General features: G+C 33.4%; 2 protein-coding genes across 4 annotated transcripts in view; one reads left to right on the forward strand and one right to left on the reverse strand.

Annotated features, from left to right (window-relative positions):
- Nucleotides 1-2817, reverse strand: part of LOC148951633 (crustapain-like) — a 29483-nt gene extending 26666 nt beyond the window's left edge. The window contains exon 1 of the mRNA XM_089090394.1: nucleotides 2717-2817. The gene's annotated coding sequence lies outside the window, so the exon portion shown is untranslated. The remainder of the gene's footprint in view (nucleotides 1-2716) is intronic.
- LOC148951632 (serine/threonine-protein kinase SIK3-like) overlaps nucleotides 1-22341 on the forward strand; it is a 202633-nt gene that overhangs the window by 78177 nt on the left and 102115 nt on the right. The window lies entirely within an intron of this gene.

The following is a 22341-nucleotide window of genomic DNA, read 5'->3' on the forward strand; positions in this document are numbered from 1 at the left end:
ACTTTCACAATGACCCCCGTTCTCTTTCATACTTTGCCTGTTCTTTAGCACGGGTCGAAAAATATGGACCTCCCTTCTCCAAGATTTAAGCCGTTAATGATGAGTTAGTTTGGCATTCATACACTACCTTCGAATTTTCTTGAATAATGTGATGTATTAGAGATAAAATAGTGATGTGTCAGGTTTTATTTGACTTCAGCATCCCCACTCCCAATCATTCAAAGGCTTGACATCTCCTCTCTTTAATTTTCCCCCAACTATAGTGCATTCCACACAAGTTTAAAGCTTGCTTCGGTCTTTAAGAGATCATTTTTTTCCTGAACTGTTTTATTTACTTTGCTACCATTCAGTTTTTAACACCGGTCTAGGCTTGGCTTATGTCCCCTACCGAACTAAAAAATAAACAATAATAACAATTTATGCTTCTTTACCTTTAAGAAATTCCTATTTATTCAACTGCAAGTTCTGCTTCCGGTTTACCTGCACAACAAAAAGACACCTCCACTTCCCCTCTTCGATGCGTGTATATAACCTCAGGCTACTATTTTACTCATTTTGTTGTTGTTGTTTTTAATTGCCATTATTGATGTTTTAAACCAAAAGTTGATGAGTAATACGTACAAGATAAAAGGCAAATCAATAAACACAGGAAAATTTAGAGTTTTTCAGAAAACAAGATAACCAACTAGATTTTTTTGTATTCTTAAATTTCAATAAGAAACGATCTTAATAAATCCAGCTTCTTAAAAAGATCCAAAAAAATAGTTTTAATCGCTCCCTTCCCGTCTAAAATTTTATATTGGCTCGTTCTCAGTCTCACTTCCTCTAGCCTTAAATTTGCATCACTCCAACATGAAGATTCGAGGAATTCCGAGTGACAGAATTTTTGTTTTGTTTTTACTTTATCGAACAAAAAATATTTCAATCGTTGTCTTCAGTTCCTATACGAAACAGCAGTTATTTTACATAAAATGCCTTTTTTCTGTTTGTAATTTGAATCATAACTCCCAACCAAAAGAAAGTAAGAAATAAAAGAAGATTATTTCTTCAACCACACAGTTCAACCTCAAGAATGTTAGCCTAAAGCTGATTTGATGGGTTTCACAAGTCCAGGCACGTACAAAGAGGTAAAAAAAAAAAATTAAACTCATTTTCAAAATGAACTAAAAAGCAGATATTTTTTTTCTCAAGAATATATGAATATAAATGAACACGAGGGGCACAAAAAGTGTTGGGTTTTACATAACATAAACACTAAATTTGTCTAGGGTTTAAATGCATAAACGAAAAAAGTCGATGAATTGAGGAAAACAATTAAAAATAAATCCAATTATTCAAAAACGAGTCGATTTTTTGCCTGTAATTTTCACTTATGTTTACAGATTCTAGAAAAAAAAATATTTCCAAATTTTAATTTTCCAGTTAAAAAAAAAAATATCGCGTCTCGCCCAAGATTAAAACCCTAGTTAACACAGCCTCGGGAAGTGCTCATACCCTTGTGCTATACTGGTAAAAGTGGGAAGTAACTGAACATTCGGGAGTGGTTGAAAAATAATTCACAAATTAAAAACAAATTGTGGTACAAAGAAATAAATGGAAGATGGAACAAAAAGATCAGTGAGTTAATAAAAACGAATTGCAAATGATTTAATTAAAAAAATTAGGGGGGGGATAATAAAAAACCTATAATTTAATAAAGAAATGCCGAGAAATTCAAAGAAATTTACTTTTTTAGGAGGTTGGGGCCCCAGCTCAACCTACGTGGTCCCTATGACTCAGTTTTTAAGCAAACTTTAAGCCTACTCTAACTGATACAAGACTGTTCATCTCCTTCATAAAAATGGGCACTAGTTCAGTTGTCTTTTTCTAAAGCCAAATATTTAGTGATTGTCCTTTTCTGAAAAAAACAAAAAAAACACGCTAAACACACAAAAGCAGTACCATTAAATTCTTTATTTTATAGTATTTCCAAATATCATGACCCCTTTTCTGAAAATACACCCACCCCCTGATGGTCCGGGATGTAGCCCTAGGAATATATAAAAAAATCAACCAATCAAATTCTTACTTTACAATATAAAAGAAAATGAAAGAATATTACAAGAAAGAATGTCATCACAAGATTCGACACAACGATGAAATTTATTTATACAGTTATGCATGGGACCTCAGAATGGGAGGGGGGTATAGTGTCAAAAAAGTGACCACGATACTTGGAAAAATTCTAGCGTTAAATTAAAAATTCCCGCTCAAATAACCCACCCCCCTCCTCAATGCTTGGATATAGCCTTGGTTATAACCATAAAGTGGGTTATTTTTACAGCTTCATATATTTTGTTAATATCAGTTGTTCATAATCACATGTAAAAAAAACAAATTTTGTATATGATCAGATATTATGTCCAACCAATCAGAAGGGGAGACAAGGCCGTACCGAGAGGGAAGGGGGAGTAGGGGGGGGGGGTTCGAACCCCCCAAATTTTTGTTTGACTCGTAAAAACGTAACAAAAATGGATATAAACAAATTTTGTATGCGCTTTTTGAGGTTTTTTGTGTACCCCCCCCCCCTAAAAAATCTTTGAGTAAAATACCTTCAGAAAAAATCTCCTGGGTACGGCCTTGGGGGGGGGGGGTGAGGTTGTTACCCACAGAATAATACCAATATAATCACATTTAAAAAGAAATTATAAAGAAAATAGCTTCTACTATTATTTACCTGTTTTTATTAAAAATTTTCCTTCCTGGCTTCAGTTTGTTACTTCTCAATATAATTTCAATATGACTGCTCACGGAACATAAATTCAAGTTCAAACCCAACTGATGAAAGTTGGTGACTAACTGAATTTTGTCACTTGTCTCTAAGCAAATGATAATCTTATGCTCATCATGAGAGAGAATGTTCTTAACTTAGTATGCGAAGTGGGTATTTTCTCATTCGAATAGCCGAGTGATTGTGTGATAAGACTAAATGACCGCGATGTGAGAGAATGTCGATACTCATGTCAGTGGAAATAAAATGGGAACAGCAGATTTTTTTTCAAGGGGGGAAAAATAGATTACTAAGAAAATGTGAAACTTGTTCATTATTTAAAAGCGTAACATAATTGTAACATAAATTCAAAAACGTAACAAAACTGTAACGTTTTTAGGACCGTAACGTAAAACGTACCAAAAATAGTACGAACGTAACCTCGGTGGCAACCCTGCGCCTAGCTGGAAAACTGGAAACAGGGTGGGAAACCTGGAAGCACCACCCTAGGCAGGCGCGTATGGGTAAAAACAGGTTTGGTGCACTACTGACAGACATTTTCAACACTTTGATCTTTGTTCCGTTTTCCTGTAATTAGCGGCTTGAGAAACTTTCAAAACATTCCCGTGTCCAAATATACTGGTCATAACTGCCATATTGGTAGAAGTGATTTGCTATTCTTTTCACAACATTGTTTATTTATTTTTATTTTTTGATTGCTCATTTGTACTTGTATCAGGACATCGTCAGGTCTATTTGGCGCCAAAGATATGACCAACTGCTTCGATTGTGTGCCAAGCTGCTCGATCAATACAGTGTGTTTAATTGCAAGATGACTAACATAGTTTGTATCGGGGTGAACTTTTCTCTAAGACACTTTACTTTCATCCAATTCAGTTGAAAATTTTCTTTACTTAAAGTAGGCTTACAAAGGACACGGACATTGCAATTGGATTGCTTGAATTATATATATATATATATATATATATATATATATATATATATATATATATATATATATATATATATATATATATATATATATATATATATATATATATATATATATATATATAAATAAGGTAAAACACATGGTACCAAACAGATTAAAAAGGTTTAGTTGTCTTTAGGAATCAATAGCTTATTACTGTTTGAATTTTTGCCGACAAAAAGCGTTGTCAAATTCAATTGATTTGTTCCGCTTTCTTATTTTCAGGGTTCAACTTGATAACGCTGGCAAAAATGTGGTACTGCCCTAAATATTTCATAATTTTGAAATAGAAATTTTTTTTTTATAAAAAATAGTGGTTTTCAGGCATGAATAGACTTAAGATGAATCCAGGGGGCATTTTTTTCATGTCCGTGTTGCTTTAAGATCTAATTTGTCAGAAATAAAAAAGAAAAGTGCCCCTAAGATACTCTTTTTAAACTCTTCAGCTACGACTTTTTTTAGACTTGAATTTTGAATTTTCAAATGTGATATCAAACACTTACGAAAGAACAACATCCGTAATCAGCTATTCTACAAGCACCTTTGCAAGGCCAGTTTTACGATAATTGGCACCATCATCCTGGGGCATACGCAGGAAGGGGCTCACTGCCGGTCCCCTCCCTTAAATTCCAAATTTTTTTCGGGTTATTTCTTGTTCAAGTTATCGAATTTGTTTTTATTATTAGCTTCCCCCCCCCCCCCCCGAATAATCCTGCAAACATGTCTGCCACCATCCTTCCCACACTGAATATTCTTTCGAAGATAAACTCGCCATATAAGTTATTCGTCTCTGCAGCGTAACTGGACGTTGAAATCCAAGAAGATCCAGTATTGATCCTAAATTTCAGCTATTTTTAATGGCTAAAGTATTAAAGTGTAACTAAAGTATTTTTCATGTACGAGGATGGTCTGAAAAGTTTCAAGAATATTTATCTTAAAACTTGTTTTTATTTTTCTATACAGTCTCCTTGTGACTGTACACTTCTCCCAGGGATGCTCCCATCGCTTTAATCCGTCAAAATAGTACTTGGGGTTCTTCTCTGAAAAATAACTGTTCACAGAGGTGATTCCCTCCTCATTTAACAACAATATTTGTCCTCTGAGCGACTTTTTTAGTTGAGGGAACAGAAATAAGTCGCTTGGGGCTAGATCTGGTGAATAAGGTGTATGATCAAGCAGTCCAATGGGATTTTCGTAATTCATGGATTTTCGCCATGGCAACTGTTGAGGTGCAAGACGGGGTGTTGTCTTGGCAAACAGGATTTTCATTTTCTTCTAATGCTGCCGTTTATCCACAATTTCTGCCTTCAGCCTGTCAAGTAAAGATGCGGAGTACTGTCCTGTAATGGCTTTCCCTATTTGAAGAAAATCGATTAGGATAACTCCATGACTGTCCCAAAAAACAGTCGCCATCACTTTTCCTGCCGGAAAAAAAGATTTTTTTTTTTTTTTTTTTTTTTTTTGGAGCCGGTTCCCCCTTTGCAGTTTCCAAGATTCATCTATTGTAATTAATTGACGCATAACTCGGATTTATTGCACCTAAACTGCGCCAACAGAGCATTGCAAATGTTCATTCGAACACGTTTTTGATCTAACGTTAGCAAAAGTGGCACCCAACACGCGGACATCTTGATTTAATATGTGACAAACACATTCTTTGGACATTTTCATTGCCTGAGCTATCTCTCTCACTTTAACTCGGCGGTTGTTTAACACCACTTGGTGAACTTTAGAGATGTTTTCGTCAATAGTTACAGTCAGGGGCGTCCTGAGGCTCATTTTATTGGGAGGGAGGCGATCATCGTAAATTTTACGGAATCGCTACCTGATTTAAGTAGAAAGCTATCTTATACCCCCATTGCCCACCCCTGCTGCCACCTACAACTTTTTTTAACATCATATATTGGCACGAGAACCACGTGGTTTATGGTTTTTGTCAATGAGAATTTGAAAAACAGGAATTTTGTCACATTTATGTATGTTTTCTTGGATGGTTATGTGTGTTGGTCGATTTATTTGATGTTTTTCTCGGATGTCAACATCAAATTATGAATGTTTTATGGTTTTTGTCAGTGAGAATTTGAAAAACATGGTGACAGGACCACGTGGTTTATTGTTTTCTCACTGAGAATGAAAAAAAAGGAATTTTCTCACTTGGAAAAACAGTAACTTTCTCACTTGGAAAACCATAAACCACGTGGTCCTGTCACGAGTAGCACCTGTGAACTTGATTTACATAATCGCTAGGGGAAATTATTGATTCACGAAGGGGAGAATTAAGAAACATTAAGGCTTCTTTAATCTTAGGTCTGAGGGATAAACGTTCTTTAGGTCAGAGAGAAAAATTAATATTCTATTTTTAAATAGGGCTTCATTGATCTTTAGTGTCAGGAATTATAATTGACATCACTTGTTATCTTGGAATTATGCGGGAGTCTAAAGAGATAGAAATTCTATTTTTAAATACGGCTTCACGGTGCTTTAAGTCGGAGAGATAAATTGATATTCTAACGAAACCCTAATAGTTAAGCTAGGAAAATTTATGAGATGAAGAGATTAACGTAGGAAAGGGTTTCCTAGAAATTTGAAATGCGTTAGCGCAGAGATGCCAAACAAAAGGAACACGCTGAAATTACGTTTAGGGATTATTTGGGCGAAACCGTTTTATCCATTTTATGGGATTATTTCGGCGAAACAGTTAGAGACATTTTAAAAGAAGATTTTAGGAAAGGTTTTAGAAGAGAATTTGAGGGTGAAACTCTGTGGTCGTTATAATACACAAGTTCCATTTGAACAGTGTTGTGAGGTCCTCTACCACAACCCCAAAGGCTTCCACTCCCCCTACCCAACCCCCAAGGAAGCCCCCGGTACTCAAAGGTCCCCCAAGCTCCCATAGAGCCCCAACCCCCCAAACGCCCTCCTCAGACCCTCAAAGGCCCTCCCCTGGTCCTCAAAGGGCCCCCGGACCCCAAAGGGCCCCCCGGTCCCCAAAGGCCCTCCCCTCCCCCATCCCCTCCCCCTCCTCCTCCCTCCTCCTCCTCCTCCTCCCTCCTCCTCCTCCTCCTCCTCCCCACCTCCTCCTCCTCCCCTCCCCTCCTCCCTTCCCTCCCCCATTTTTTATACTTTTTTTGTGCATTGAGACACAGAACGACCCCTCCCCCCGGCCCCTCCCCCTCCAAAGGTCTGATTTTTCAAAGTTCATTTTGAATTTCCTTCGTTGAAATTCAAGAGTTGGGATGTTTCAGTAGTGTTTCGTTGTGGTTTACCTTGTCACAGTTACATTTTTTTGATTTTTCAAAGTTCATTTTGAATTTCTTTCGTTGAAATGCAAGAGTTGGAATATTTCAGTAGTGTTTGGTTGTGGTTTACCTTGTCACAGTTACATTTTCTTGATTTTTCAAGGTTCATTTTGAATTTCTTTCATTGAAATGCAAGAGTTGGAATATTTTAGTAGTGTTTGGTTGTGGTTTAGCTTGTCACTGTTACATTTTCTTGATTTTTCAAAGTTCATTTTGAATTTCGTTTGTTGAAATGCAAGAGTTGGAATATTTCAGTTATGTGTTGTTGTAGTTTACCTTGTCACAGTTAAATTTTCTTGATTTTTCAAAGTTCATTTTGAATTTCTTTCTTTGAAATGCAAGAGTCGGAATATTTCAGTAGTGTTTGGTTGTGGTTTACCTATGGAAAGTTACATTTTCTTGATTTTTCAAAGTTCATTTTGAATTTCTTTCATTGAAATGCAAGAGTTGGAATATTTAAGTAGCGTTTGGTTGTGGTTTACCTTGTCACAGTTACATTTTCTTGATTTTTCAAAGTTCATTTTGAATTTCTTTCATTGAAATGCAAGAGTTGGAATATTTCAGTAGTGTTTGGTTGTGGTTTACCTTGTCACAGTTACATTTTCTTGATTTTTCAAAGTTCATTGTGAATTTCTTTTGTTGAAATGCAAGAGTTGGAAAATTTCAGTAGTGTTTGGCTGTGGTTTACCTTGTCAAAGTTACATTTTCTTGTTTTTTCAAAGTTCATTTTGAATGTCTTTAGTTGAAATGCAAGAGTTGGAATATTTCAGTAGTGTTTGCTTGTGGTTTACCTTGTCAGAGTTACATTTTATTGATTTTTCAAAGTTCATTTGAAATTATTTAGTTTAAAATCAAGAGTTTGAATATTTCAGTAGTGTCTGGTTATGGTTTACCTTGTCACAGTTACATTTTCTTGATTTTTAAAAGTTCATTTTGAATTTCTTTCATTGAAATGCAAGAGTTGGAATATTTCAGAAGTGTTTGGTATTGTTTTACATTGTCACAGTTACATTATCTTGATTTTTCAAAGTTCATTTTTAATTTATTTCGTTGAAATGCAAGAGTTGTAATATTTCAGTAGTGTTTTGTTTTGGTTTACCTTGTCAAAGTTACATTCTCTGTATTTTTAAAATTTAATTTTTATTTTCTTTCGTTGAAATGAAATAGTTGGACTATTTCAGTAGTGTTTGGTTGTGTTTTACATTGTCAAAGTTACATTTTATTGATTTTTCAAAGTTAATTTTGAATTTCTTTCGTTGAAATGCAAGAGTTGGAATATTTCAGTAGTGTTTGGCTGTGGTTTACCTTGTCACAGTTACATTTTCTTGACTTTTCAAAGTTCATTTGAATTTCTTTCGTTGAAAAGCAAGAGTTGGAATATTTCAGTAGTGTTTGCTTGTGGTTTACCTTGTCACAGTTACATTTTCTTGACTTTTCAAAGTTCATTTGAATTTCTTTCGTTGAAATGCAAGAGTTGGAATATTTCAGTAGTGTCTGGTTATGGTTTACCTTTTCACAGTTACATTTTCTTGATTTTTCAAAGTTCATTTTGAATTTATTTCTTTGAAATGCAAGAGTTGGAATATTTCACAAGTGTTTGGTTGTGGTTTACCATGTCACATTTACATTTTATTTATTTTTCAAAGTTTATTTTGAATTTCTTTAGTTGAAATGCTAGAGTTGTAATATTTCAGTAGTGTTTGGTTGTTGTTTAACTTGTCACAGTTACATTTTCTTGATTTTTCAAAGTTCATTTTGAATTTCTTTCATTGAAATGCAAGAGTTGGAATATTTTAGTAGTGTTTGGTTGTGGTTTACCTTGTCACTGTTACATTTTCTTGATTTTTCAAAGTTCATATTGAATTTCCTTTGTTGAAAGGCGAGAGTTGGAATATTTCAGTTGTGTGTTGTTGTAGTTTACCTTGTCACAGTTACATTTTCTTGATTTTTCAAAGTTCATTTTGAATTTCTTTCGTTGAAATGCAAGAGTCGGAATATTTCAGTAGTGTTTGGTTGTGGTTTACCTATGGAAAGTTACATTTTCTTGATTTTTCAAAGTTCATTTTGAATTTCTTTCATTGAAATGCAAGAGTTGGAATATTTCAGTAGCATTTGGTTATGGTTTAACTTGTCACAGTTACATTTTCTTGATTTTTCAAAGTTCATTTTGAATTGCTTTCGTTGAAATGCAAGAGTTGGATTATTTCAGTAGTGTTTGTTTGTGGTTTACCTTGTCAATGTTACATTTTCTTGATTTTTAAAGTTCTTTTTGAATTTCTTTCGTTGAAATGCAAGAGATGGAATATTTCAGTAGTGTTTGGCTGTGGTTTACCTTGTCACAGTTACATTCTCTTTATTTATAAAAGTTCAATTGAATTTCTTTCGTTTAAAAGCAAGAGGTGGAATATTTCAGTAGTGTTTGCTTGTAGTTTACCTTGTCACAGTTACATTTTCTTGATTTTTCAAAGTTCTTTTGAATTTCTTTTGTTTAAATGCAAGAGTTGGAATATTTAAGTACTGTTTGCTTGTGGTTTACCTTGTCAAAGTTAAATTTTCTTGATTTTTCAAATTTCATTTTGAATTTCTTTCGTTGAAATGCAAGAGTTGGAATATTTCAGTAGTGTTTGGGTGTGGTTTACCTTGTCACAGTTACATTTTCTTGATTTTTCAAAGTTCACTTTGAATTTCTTTCGTTGAAAAGCAAGAATTGAAATATTTCAGTAGGGTTTGCTTGTGGTTTACCTTGTCACAGTTACATTTTCTTGATTTTTCAAAGTTCATTTGAATTTCTTTCGTTGAAATGTAAGAGTTGGAATATTTCAGTAGTGTCTGGTTATGGTTTACCTTGTCACAGTTACATTTTCTTGATTTTTCAAAACTCATTTTGAATTTCTTTCTTTGAAATGTAAGAGTTGGAATATTTCAGAAGTGTTTGGTTGTGTTTTAACTTTTCACAGTTACATTTTATTTATTTTTCAAAGTTCATTTTGAATTTCTTTCGTTGAATTGCAAGAGTTTGAATATTTCAGTAGTGTTTTGTTGTGGTTTACCTTGTCACAGTTACATTTTCTTGATTTTTCAAAGTTCATTTTGAATTTCTTTCATTGAAATGAAAGAGTTGGAATATTTTAGTAGTGTTTGCTTGTGGTTTACCTTGTCACACTAACATTTTCTTGATTTTTCAAAGTTCATTTTGAATTTCCTTTGTTGAAAGGCAAGAGTTGGAATATTTCAGTTGTGTGTTGTTGTAGTTTACCTTGTCACAGTTACATTTTCTTGATTTTTCAAAGTTCATTTTGAATTTCTTTCGTTGAAATGCAAGAGTTGGAATATTTCAGTAGTGTTTGGTTGTGGTTTACCTTGTCACAGTTACCTTTTCTGGATTTTTCAAATTTCATTTGAATTTCTTTCTTTGAAATGCAAGAGTTGGAATATTTCAGCAGTGTTTGGTTGTGGTTTACCTTGTCACAGTTACATTTTCATGATATTTAAAAGTTCATTTTGTATTGCATTACTTGAAATGAAAGAGTTGGAATATTTCAGTAGTGTATGGTTATGGTTTACCGTATCACAGTTACATTTTTCTGATTTTTCAAAGTTCATTTTGAATTTCTTTCGTTGAAATGCAAGAGTTGGAATATTTCAGTGGTGTTTTGTTGTGTTTAACCTTGTCACAGTTACATTAACATCTTATTACATATTTCATTTTGTATTTCTATATTTTAAAATCTCGCGGTTTCCGCGTTCACTAGTGTTTGGTTCTGGTTTACCTTGTCACAGTTACATTTTCTTGATTCTTCAATGTTCATTTTGAATTTCTTTCGTTGAAATGAAAGAGTTGGAATATTTCAGTAGTGTTTGGTTGTGGTTTACCTTGTCACAGTTACATTATCTCGATTTTTCAAATTACATTTTGAATTTCTTTCGTTGAAATGCAAGAGTTGGAATATTTCAGTAGTGTTTGGTTGTGGTTTACCTTGTCACAGTTACATTTTCTTGATTTTTCAAAGTTCAATTTGAATTTCATTCGTTGAAATGCAAGAGTTGGAATATTCCAGTAGTGCTTGGTTATGTTATACCTTGTCACAGTTACATTTTCGTGATTTTTCAAAGTTCATTTTGAATTTCTTTCGTTGAAATGCAAGAGTTGAAATATTTCAGCAGTGTTTGGTTGTGGTTTACCTTGTCATAGTTACATTTTAATAATTTTTCAAAGTTCATTTTGAATTTCTTTCGTTGAAATGCAATAGTTGGAATATTTAAGTAGTGTTTGGTCGTGGTTTACCTTGTCACAGTTACATTTTCTTGATTTTTCAAAGTTCATTTTGAATTTCTTTCGTTGAAATGCAAGAGTTGGAATATTTCAGTAGTGTTTGGTTGTGGTTTACCTTGTCAAAGTTACATTTTCTTGATTTTTCAAAGTTCATTTTGAATTTCTTTCGTTGAAATGCAAGAGTTGGAATATTTCAGTAGTGTTTGGTTGTGGTTTACCTTGTCACAGTTACATTTTCTTGATTTTTCAAAGTTCATTTTGAATTTCTTTCGTTGAAATGCAAGAGTTGGAATATTTCAGTAGTGTTTGATTGTGGTTTACCTTGTCACAGTTACATTTTCTTGATTTTTCAAAGTTCATTTTGAATTTCTTTCGTTGAAATGCAAGAGTTGGAATATTTCAGTAGTGTTTGATGGTGGTTTACATTGTCACATATACAGTTTATTGATTTTTCAAAGTTCATTTTGAATTTATTTTATTTAAATTAAAGAGTTGTAATATTTATTTATAGTGTTTTGGTTTTTTACCAAGTCTAATCTTCTATTTAATTATAATTATATTTAATTTCTTAATGTATTTAGATTATATGCACGATATTTACTCTGTAAGTAGTGTTTGGTTGTGGTTTACATTGTCACAGTTACATTTTCTTGATTTTTCAAAGTTCATTTTGAATTTCTTTCGTTGAAATGCAAGAGTTGGAATATTTCAGTAGTGTTTGGTTGTGGTTTACCTTGTCACAGTTACATTTTCTTGATTTTTCAAAGTTCATTTTGAATTTCCTTCGTTGAAAGGCAAGAGTTGGAATATTTCAGTTGTGTGTTGTTGTAGTTTACCTTGTCACAGTTACATTTTCTTGATTTTTCAAAGTTCATTTTGAATTTCTTTCCTTGAAATGCAAGAGTTGGAATATTTCAGTAGTGTTTGGTTGTGGTTTACCTTGTCACAGTTACATTTTCTTGATTTTTCAAAGTTCATTTGAATTTATTTAGTTGATATGCAAGAGTTGGAATATTTCAGGCGTGTTTGGTTGTGGTTTACCTTGTCACAGTTACATTTTCTTGATTTTTCAAAGTTCATTTTGAATTTCTTTCGTTGAAATGCGATAGTGGGACTATTTCAGTAGCGTTTGGTTGTGGTTTACCTTGTCAGAGTTACATTTTCTTGATTTTTCAAATTTCATTCTGAATTTCTTTCATTGAAATGCAAGAGTTGGAATATTTCAGTAGTGTTTGGTTGTGGTTTACCTTGTCACAGTTACATTTTCTGGATTTTTCAAAGTTCATTTTGAATTTCTTTCGTTGAAATGCAAGAGTTGGAATATTTCATAAGTGAATGTTTATGTTATACCTTGTCACATTTACATTTTCTTGATTTTTCAATGTTCATTTTGATTTTCTTTCGTTGAAATCCAAGTTGGTATATTTCAGTAGTGTTTGGTTGTGGTTTACCTTGTCACAGTTACATTTTCTCGATTTTTCAAAGTTCATTTTGAATTTCTTTCGTTGAAATGCAAGAGTTGGAATATTTCAGTAGTGTTTGGTTGTGGTTTACCTTGTCACAGTTACATTTTCTTGACTTTTCAAAGTTCATTTTGAATTTCTTTCGTTGAAAAGCAAGAGTTGGAATATTTCAGTAGTGTTTGGTTGTGATTTACCTTGTCACAGTTAGATTTTCATGACTTTTCAAAGTTCATTTTGAATTTCTTTCGTTGAAATGCAAGGGTTGGAATATTTCAGTAGTGTTTCGTTGTGGTTTACCTTGTCACAGTTACATTTTCTTGATTTTTCAAAGTTAATTATGAATTACTATCGTTGAAATGCAAGAGATGGAATATTTAAGAATATTTTCGTTGTGGTTTACATTGTCACAGTTAAATATTCTTGATTTTTCAAAGTTCATTTTGAATTTCTTTCGTTGAAATGCAAGAGTTGGAATATTTCAGTAGTGTTTGGTTGTGGTTTACCTTGTCACATTTACATTTTCCTGATTTTTCAAAGTTCATTTTTAATTTCTTTCATTGAAATGCAAGAGTGGGAATATTTCAGTAGTGTTTGGTTGTGGTTTACCTTGTCACTGTTACATTATCTTGATTTTTCAATGTTCATTTTGAATTTCTTTAATTGAAATGCAAGAGTTGGAATATTTCAGTAGTGTGCTGTTGTTGTTTACCTTGTCACAGTTACATTTTCTTGATTTTTCAAAGTTCATTTTGAATTTCTTTCTTTGAAATGCAAGAGTTGGAATATTTCAGTAGTGTATGGTTGTGGTATACCTATGGAACAGTTACATTTTCTTGATTTTTCAAAATTCATTTTGAATTTCTGTCATTGAAAAGCATGAGTTAGAATATTTCAGTAGCTTTAGGTTATGGTTTAACTTGTAACAGTTACATTTTCATTATTTTTCAAATTTAATTTTGAACTACTATCGTTGAAATGCAAGAGTTGGAATATTTTAGTAGTGTTTGCTTGTTGATTACCTTGTCACAGTTACATTTTCTTGATTTTTCAAAGTTCATTTTGAATTTCTTTGGTTGAAATGCAAGAGTTGGAATATTTCAGTAATGTATGGTTGTGGTTTACCTTGTCACAGTTACATTTACTTGATTTTTCAAAGTTCATTTTGAATGTCTTTCGTTGAAAAGCAAGAGTTGGAATATTTCAGTAGTGTTTGGTTGTGTTTTACCTTGTCACAGTTACATTTTCTTCATTTTTCAAAGTTCATTTGAATTTGTTTAGTTTTAATTCAAGTTTTTGAATATTTCAGTATTGATTGCTTTTGGTTTACCTTGTCACAGTTACATTTTCTTGATTTTTCAAAGTTCATTTGAATTTCTTTCGTTGAAATGCAAGAGTTGGAATATTTCAGTAGTGTTTGGTTGTGGTTTACCTTGTCACAGTTACATTTTCTTGATTTTTCAAAGTTCATTTTGAATTTCTTTCGTTGAAATGCAAGAGTTGGAATATTTCAGTAGTGTTTGGTTGTGTTTTACCATGTCACAGTTACATTATATTGATTTTTAAATTTTCATTTTGAATTTCTTTCTTTGAAATGCAAGAGTTGGAATATTTCAGTAGTGTCTGGTTATGGTTTACCTTGTCACAGTAAGATTTTCTTGATTTTTCAAAGTTAATTTTGAATTTCTTTCGTTGAAATTCAAGAGTTTGATTATGTCATTAGTTATTGTTTGTTTATTTCCTTGTCTCATTTACAATTTAAAGATAATTAAATTTTCATTATTAATATCTGTATTTTTTATTAAATACATTTAATAGATCAGAAGTGTTTTTTTCTGGTTTACCTTGTAACAGATACATTTTCTTGATTTTTAAAAGTTCATTTTGAATTTCTTTCGTTGAAATGCAAGAGTTGGAATATTTCAGTAGTGTTTGGTCGTGGTTTACCTTGTTACAGTTACATTTTCTTGATTGTTCAAAGTTCATTTTGAATTTCTTTCGATTTCAGCAACGAGTTGGACTATTTCAGGTGTGTTTGGTCGTGGTTTACCTTGTCACAGTTACATTTTCTTGATTTTTCAAAGTACATTTTGAATTTAGTTCGCTGAAATGCAAGAGTTGGAAGATGTCAGGAGTGTTTGGTTGTGGTTTACATTGTCACAGTTACATTTTCTTGATTATTCAAAGTTCATTTTGAATTTCTTTCGCTGAAATGCAAGAGTTGGAATATTTCAGTAGTGTTTGGTTGTGGTTTACCTTGTCACAGTTACATTTTCTTGATTTTTCAAAGTTCATTTTGAATTTCTTTCGTTGAAATGCAAGAGTTGGAATATTTCAGTAGTGTTTGGTTGTGGTTTACCTTGTCACAGTTACATTTTCTTGATTTTTCAAAGTTCATTTTGAATTTCTTTCATTGAAATGCAAGAGTTGGAATATTTCAGTAGTGTTTGGTTGTGGTTTACCTTGTCACAGTTACATTTTCTTGATTTTTCAAAGTTCATTTTGAATTTCTTTCGTTGAAATGCAAGAGTTGGAATATTTCAATAGTGTATGGGTGTGGTATACCTTGTCACAGGTACATTTTCTTGATTTTTCAATGTTCATTTTGAATTTCTTTCGTTGAAATGCAAGTGTTGATCTATTTCAGTAGTGTTTGGTCATGGTTTAAATTGTCACAGATACATATTCTTGATTTTTCAAAGCTCATTTTGGATTTCTTTCATTGTAATGCAATAGTTGGAATATTTCAGATGTGTTTGGTTGTGGTTTACCTTGTCACAGTTACATTTTCATGATTTTTCAAAGTTCATTTGTATTTCTTTCGTTGAAATGCAAGAGTTGGAATATTTAAGCAGTGTTTTGTTGTGGTTTACATTGTCACAGTTACATTTTCTTGATTTTTAAAAGTTCATTTTGTATTTCTTTAGTTGAAATGCAAGAGTTGGAATATTTCAGTGGTGTTTGGTCGTGGTTTACCTTGTCACAGTTACATTTTCTTGATTATTCAAAGTTCATTTTGAATTTCTTTCGTTGAAATGCAAGAGTTGGAATATTTCAGTAGTGTTCGGTTGTGGTTTACCTTGTCACAGTTACATATTCGTGATTTTTCAAAGTTCATTTTGAATGTCTTTCATTGAAAAGCAAGAGTTGGATTATTTCAGTAGTGTTTGGCTATGGTTTACCTTGTCAAAGTTACATTTTCGTGATTTTTCAAAGTTCATTTTGAATTTCTTTCGTTGAAATGCAAGAGTTGGAATATTTCAATAGTGTTTGATTGTGGTTTACCTTGTCAAAGTTACATTTTCATGATTTTTCAAAGTTCATTTTGAAAGTCTTTCGTTGAAAAGCAAGAGTTGTAATATTTCTGTTGTGTTTGCTTTTTATACCTAGTCAAAGTTACATTTTCTTTATTTTTAAAAGTTAATTTTAATTTATTTCGTTGAAATGCAAGAGTTGGAATATTTCATTATTGTATGGTTATGGTTTACCTTGTCACAGTTACATTCTATTGATTTTTCAAAGTTCATTTTGAATTTCTTTCGTTGAAATGCAAGAGTTGGAATATTTCAGAAGTGTTTGGTTGTGGTTTACTTTGTCACAGTTACATTTTCTTGATTTTTCAAAGTTCATTTTGAATTTCTTTCGTTGAAATGCAAGAGTTGGAATATCTCAGTAGTGTTTGGTAATAGTTTACCAAGTCACAGTTACATTTTCGCGATTTTTCAAAGTTCATTTTGAATTTCTTTCATTGAAAAGCAAGAGTTGTAATATTTCAGTATTGTTTAGTTGTGGTTTACCTTGTCACAGTTACATTTTCTTGATTTTTCAAAGATCATTTTGAATTTCTTTTATTGAAAAGCAAGAGTTGGAATATTTCAGTAGTGTTTGCTTATGGTTTACCTTGTCACAGTTACATTTTCTTGATTTTTCAAAGTTAATTTGAATTTAATTCGTTTAAATGCAATAGTTTGAATATTTCAGTAGTGTTTGGTTATGGTTTACCGTGTCACAGTCACATTTTCTTGATTTTTCAAAGTTCATTTTGAATTTCTTTCGTTGAAAAGTAAGACTTGGAATATTTCAGTCGTGTTTGGTTATGGTTTACCTCGTCACAGTTACAGTTTATTGATTTTTCAAATTCAATTTTTATTTGTATAGTTGAAATGCAAGAGTTGGAATATTTCAGTAGGGTTTGGTTGTTGTTTACCATGTCACAGTTACATTTTCTTGATTTTTCAAACTTCATTTGAATTTCTTTCGTTGAAATGCAAGAGTTGGAATATTTCAGTAGTGTCTGGTTGTGGTTTACCTTTGTCACAATTAAATTTTCTTGATTTTTCAAAGTTCATTTTGAATTTCTTTCGTTGAAATGCAAGAGTTGGAATATTTCACTAGTGTTTGGTTGTGGTTTACCTTGTCACATTTACACGCATGTATACAAATGTACACACATGTGCTTATCATGAGTGCTAATGATAAGTTAACCTAACCTTTTCCGGTGAGTATGGTTAGGTTAGACTAGATTTAGTTAGCTTAGATTAGGTTAGGTTAGCCTACATATGCATTACTTAGGTTAGCTTAGGTTAGGTGAGAGACTTATGAAAAGTTAGGTGTATGATTAGGTTAGGTTAGGTTAGATTAAGTTTGGTTAGGTTAAGTTAGGTTCGGCTAGGTTAGCCTACGTACGCGCGCGTACGTAGGCTAACCTAGCCTAACCTAACTTAACCTAACCTAATCTAACCTAACCTAACCTAATCATACACCTAACTTTTCGCATGTCTCTCACCTAACCTAAGCTAACCTAAGTGATGCGTATGTAGGCTAACCTAACCTAATCTAATCTAACCTAACTTAATCTAGTCATACACATGTACACACATGTGCTTATCATGAGTGCTAATGATAAGTTAACCTAACCTTTTCCGGTGAGTATGGTTAGGTTAGACTAGATTAAGTTAGGTTAGATTAGGTTAGGTTAGCCTACATATGCATCACTTAGGTTAGCTTAGGTTAGGTGAGAGACATGCGAAAAGTTAGGTGTATGATTAGGTTACTTCATGGCATTTTTTTCATGTCCGTGTTGCTTTAAGATCTAATTTGTCAGAAATAAAAAAGAAAAGTGCCCCTAAGATACTCTTTTTAAACTCTTCAGCTACGACTTTTTTTAGACTTGAATTTTGAATTTTCAAATGTGATATCAAACACTTACGAAAGAACAACATCCGTAATCAGCTATTCTACAAGCACCTTTGCAAGGCCAGTTTTACGATAATTGGCACCATCATCCTGGGGCATACGCAGGAAGGGGCTCACTGCCGGTCCCCTCCCTTAAATTCCAAATTTTTTTCGGGTTATTTCTTGTTCAAGTTATCAAATTTGTTTTTATTATTAGCTTCCCCCCCCCCCGAATAATCCTGCAAACATGTCTGCCACCATCCTTCCCACACTGAATATTCTTTCGAAGATAAACTCGCCATATAAGTTATTCGTCTCTGCAGCGTAACTGGACGTTGAAATCCAAGAAGATCCAGTATTGATCCTAAATTTCAGCTATTTTTAATGGCTAAAGTATTAAAGTGTAACTAAAGTATTTTTCATGTACGAGGATGGTCTGAAAAGTTTCAAGAATATTTATCTTAAAACTTGTTTTTATTTTTCTATACAGTCTCCTTGTGACTGTACACTTCTCCCAGGGATGCTCCCATCGCTTTAATCCGTCAAAATAGTACTTGCAGGGTTCTTCTCTGAAAAATAACTGTTCACAGAGGTGATTCCTCCCTCATTTAACAACAATATTTGTCCTCTGAGCGACTTTTTTAGTTGAGGGAACAGAAATAAGTCGCTTGGGGCTAGATCTGGTGAATAAGGTGTATGATCAAGCAGTCCAATGGGATTTTCGTAATTCATGGATTTTCGCCATGGCAACTGTTGAGGTGCAAGACGGGGTGTTGTCTTGGCAAACAGGATTTTCATTTTCTTCTAATGCTGCCGTTTATCCACAATTTCTGCCTTCAGCCTGTCAAGTAAAGATGCGGAGTACTGTCCTGTAATGGCTTTCCCTATTTGAAGAAAATCGATTAGGATAACTCCATGACTGTCCCAAAAAACAGTCGCCATCACTTTTCCTGCCGGAAAAACAGATTTTTTTTTTTTTTTTTTTTTTTTTGAGCCGGTTCCCCCTTTGCAGTTTCCAAGATTCATCTATTGTAATTAATTGACGCATAACTCGGATTTATTGCACCTAAACTGCGCCAACAGAGCATTGCAAATGTTCATTCGAACACGTTTTTGATCTAACGTTAGCAAAAGTGGCACCCAACACGCGGACATCTTGATTTAATATGTGACAAGCACATTCTTTGGACATTTTCATTGCCTGAGCTATCTCTCTCACTTTAATTCGGCGGTCGTTTAACACCATTTGGTGAACCTTAGGGATGTTTTCGTCAATAGTTACAGTCAGGGGCGTCCTGAGGCTCATTTTATTGGGAGGGAGGCGATCATCGTAAATTTTACGGAATCGCTACCTGATTTAAGTAGAAAGCTATCTTATACCCCCATTGCCCACCCCTGCTGCCACCTACAACTTTTTTTAACATCATATATTGGCACGAGAACCACGTGGTTTATGGTTTTTTGTCAGTGAGAATTTGAAAAACAGGAATTTTGTCACATTTATGTCTGTTTTCTTGGATGGTTATGTGTGTTGTTCGATTTATTTGATGTTTTTCTCGGATGTCAACATCAAATTATGGATGTTTTATGGTTTTTGTCAGTGAGAATTTGAAAAACAGGGTGACAGGACCACGTGGTTTATGGTTTCCTCACTGAGAATGAAAAAACAGGAATTTTCTCACTTGGAAAAACAGTAAATTTCTCACTTGGAAAACCATAAACCACGTTGTCCTGTCACGAGTAGCACCTGTGAACTTGATTTACATAATCGCTAGGGGAAATTATTGATTCACGAAGGGGAGAATTAAGAAACATTAAGGCTTCTTTAATCTTAGGTCTGAGGGATAAACGTTCTTTAGGTCAGAGAGAAAAATTAATATTCTATTTTTAAATAGGGCTTCATTGATCTTTAGTGTCAGGAATTATAATTGACATCACTTGTTATCTTGGAATTATGCGGGAGTCTAAAGAGATAGAAATTCTATTTTTAAATACGGCTTCACGGTGCTATAAGTCGGAGAGATAAATTGATATTCCAACGAAACCCTAATAGTTAAGCTAGGAAAATTTATGAGATAAAGAGATTAACGTAGGAAAGGGTTTCCTAGAAATTTGAAATGCGTTAGCGCAGAGATGCCAAACAAAAGGAACACGCTGAAATTACGTTTAGGGATTATTTGGGCGAAACCGTTTTATCCATTTTATGGGATTATTTCGGCGAAACAGTTAGAGACATTTTAAAAGAAGATTTTAGGAACGGTTTTAGAAGAGAATTTGAGGGTGAAACTCTGTGGTCGTTATAATACACAAGTTCCATTTGAACAGTGTTGTGAGGTCCTCTACCACAACCCCAAAGGCTTCCAATCCCCCTACCCAACCCCGAAGGAAGCCCCCGGTACTCAAAGGTCCCCCAAGCTCCCATAGAGCCCCAACCCCCCAAACGCCCTCCTCAGACCCTCAAAGGCCCTCCCCTGGTCCTCAAAGGGCCCCCCGGACCCCCAAAGGGCCCCCCGGTCCCCAAAGGCCCTCCCCCTCCCCTCCTCCCCTCCCCCTCCTCCTCCTCCTCCTCCTCCTCCTCCTCCTCCTCCTCCTCCTCCCACCACCTCCTCCTCCCCTCCCCTCCCCTTCCCTCCCCCATTTTTTATACTTTTTTTGTGCATTGAGACACAGAACGACCCCTCCCCCCGGCCCCTCCCCCCTCCAAAGGTCTGATTTTTCAAAGTTCATTTTGAATTTCCTTCGTTGAAATGCAAGAGTTGGAATGTTTAAGTAGTGTTTGGTTGTGGTTTACCTTGTCACAGTTACATTTTATTAATTTTTCAAATTTCATTCTGATTTTCTATCGTTTAAATGTAATAGTTGGAATATTTATGTAATGTTTGGTTGTTGTTTACCTTGTCACAGTTACATTTTAATGATTTTTATTTTTGATAATATTATTTATAAATTTGTAATTCAATAGTTGGTTTATTTTAGTAGTGTTTGGTTGTGGTTTACCTTGTCACTGTTACATTTTCTTGATTTTTCAAAGTTCATTTTGAATTTCCTTTGTTGAAAGGCAAGAGTTGGAATATTTCAGTTATGTGTTGTTGTAGTTTACCTTGTCACAGTTACATTTTCTTGATTTTTCAAAGTTCATTTTGAATTTCTTTCATTGAAATGCAAGAGTTGGAATATTTCAGTAGTGTTTGGTTGTGGTTTACCTATGGAAAGTTACATTTTCTTGATTTTTCAAAGTTCATTTTGAATTTCTTTCATTGAAATGCAAGAGTTGGAATATTTCAGTAGCGTTTGGTTATGGTTTAACTTGTCGCAGTTACATTTTCTTGATTTTTCAAAGTTCATTTTGAATTTCTTTCGCTGAAATGCAAGTGTTTGATTATCTTAGCTTTTATTGGTTTTGGTTTAACGTTTCTATTTTACATTTTCTTTATTTTTATAAGTTCATTTCGAATTTCTTTTGTTGTAATGCAAGAGTTGGAATATTTCAGTAGTGCTTGGTTATGGTTTACCTTGTCAAAGTTACATTTTCTTGATTTTTCAAAGTTCATTTTGAATTTCTTTCGTTGAAAAGCAATAGTTGTACTATTTCTGTAGTGTTTGGTTGTTTGTTACGTTTAATATTTTCATGTTTCTTTATTTTTCAAATTACATTTGAATTTCTTTCGATGAAATGCAATAGTTTGAATATTTCAGTAGTGTTTGGTTGTGGTTTACCTTGTCATAGTTACATTTTCTTTATTTTTCAAATTTCATTTCGAATTTCTTTGGTTGAAATGCAAGAGTTGGAATATTTCAGAAGTGTGTGGTTGTGGTTTACATTGTCACAGTTACATATTCTTGATTTTTCAAAGTTCATTTTTAATTTCTTTCGTTGAAATGCAAGAGATGGACTATTTCAGTAGTGTTTGGTTGTGGTTTACCTTGTCACAGTTACATTTTCTTGATTTTTCAAAGTTCATTTTGAATTTCTTTCGTTGAAATGCAAGAGTTGGAATATTTCAGTAGTGTTTGGTTCTGGTTTTCCTTGTCACAGTTACATTTTCTTGATTTTTCAAAGTTCATTTTGAATATCTTTCGTTGAAAAGCAAGAACTGGAATATTTCAGTAGCGTTTGCTTGTGTTTTACCTTGTCACAATTACATTTTCTTGATTTTTCAAAGTAAATTTGAATTTCTATGTTTGAAATGCAATAGGTGGAATATTTCAGGAGCGTTTGGTCTTGGGTTAACTTGTCGAAGTTACATTTTCTTGATTTTTCAACGTTCATTTTGGATTTGTTTCATTAAAATGCAAGAGTTGGAATATTTCAGTAGTGTTTGGTTGTGGTTTACCTTGTCACAGTTACATTTTCTTGATTTTTCAAAGTTCATTTTGAATTTCTTTCGTTGAAA

Source organism: Artemia sp. Qi Xiang Cuo, chromosome 6 (assembly GCF_049724085.1).
Source record: "Artemia sp. Qi Xiang Cuo chromosome 6, ASM4972408v1, whole genome shotgun sequence".
In the NCBI taxonomy this organism is placed as follows: domain Eukaryota; kingdom Metazoa; phylum Arthropoda; class Branchiopoda; order Anostraca; family Artemiidae; genus Artemia; species Artemia sp. Qi Xiang Cuo.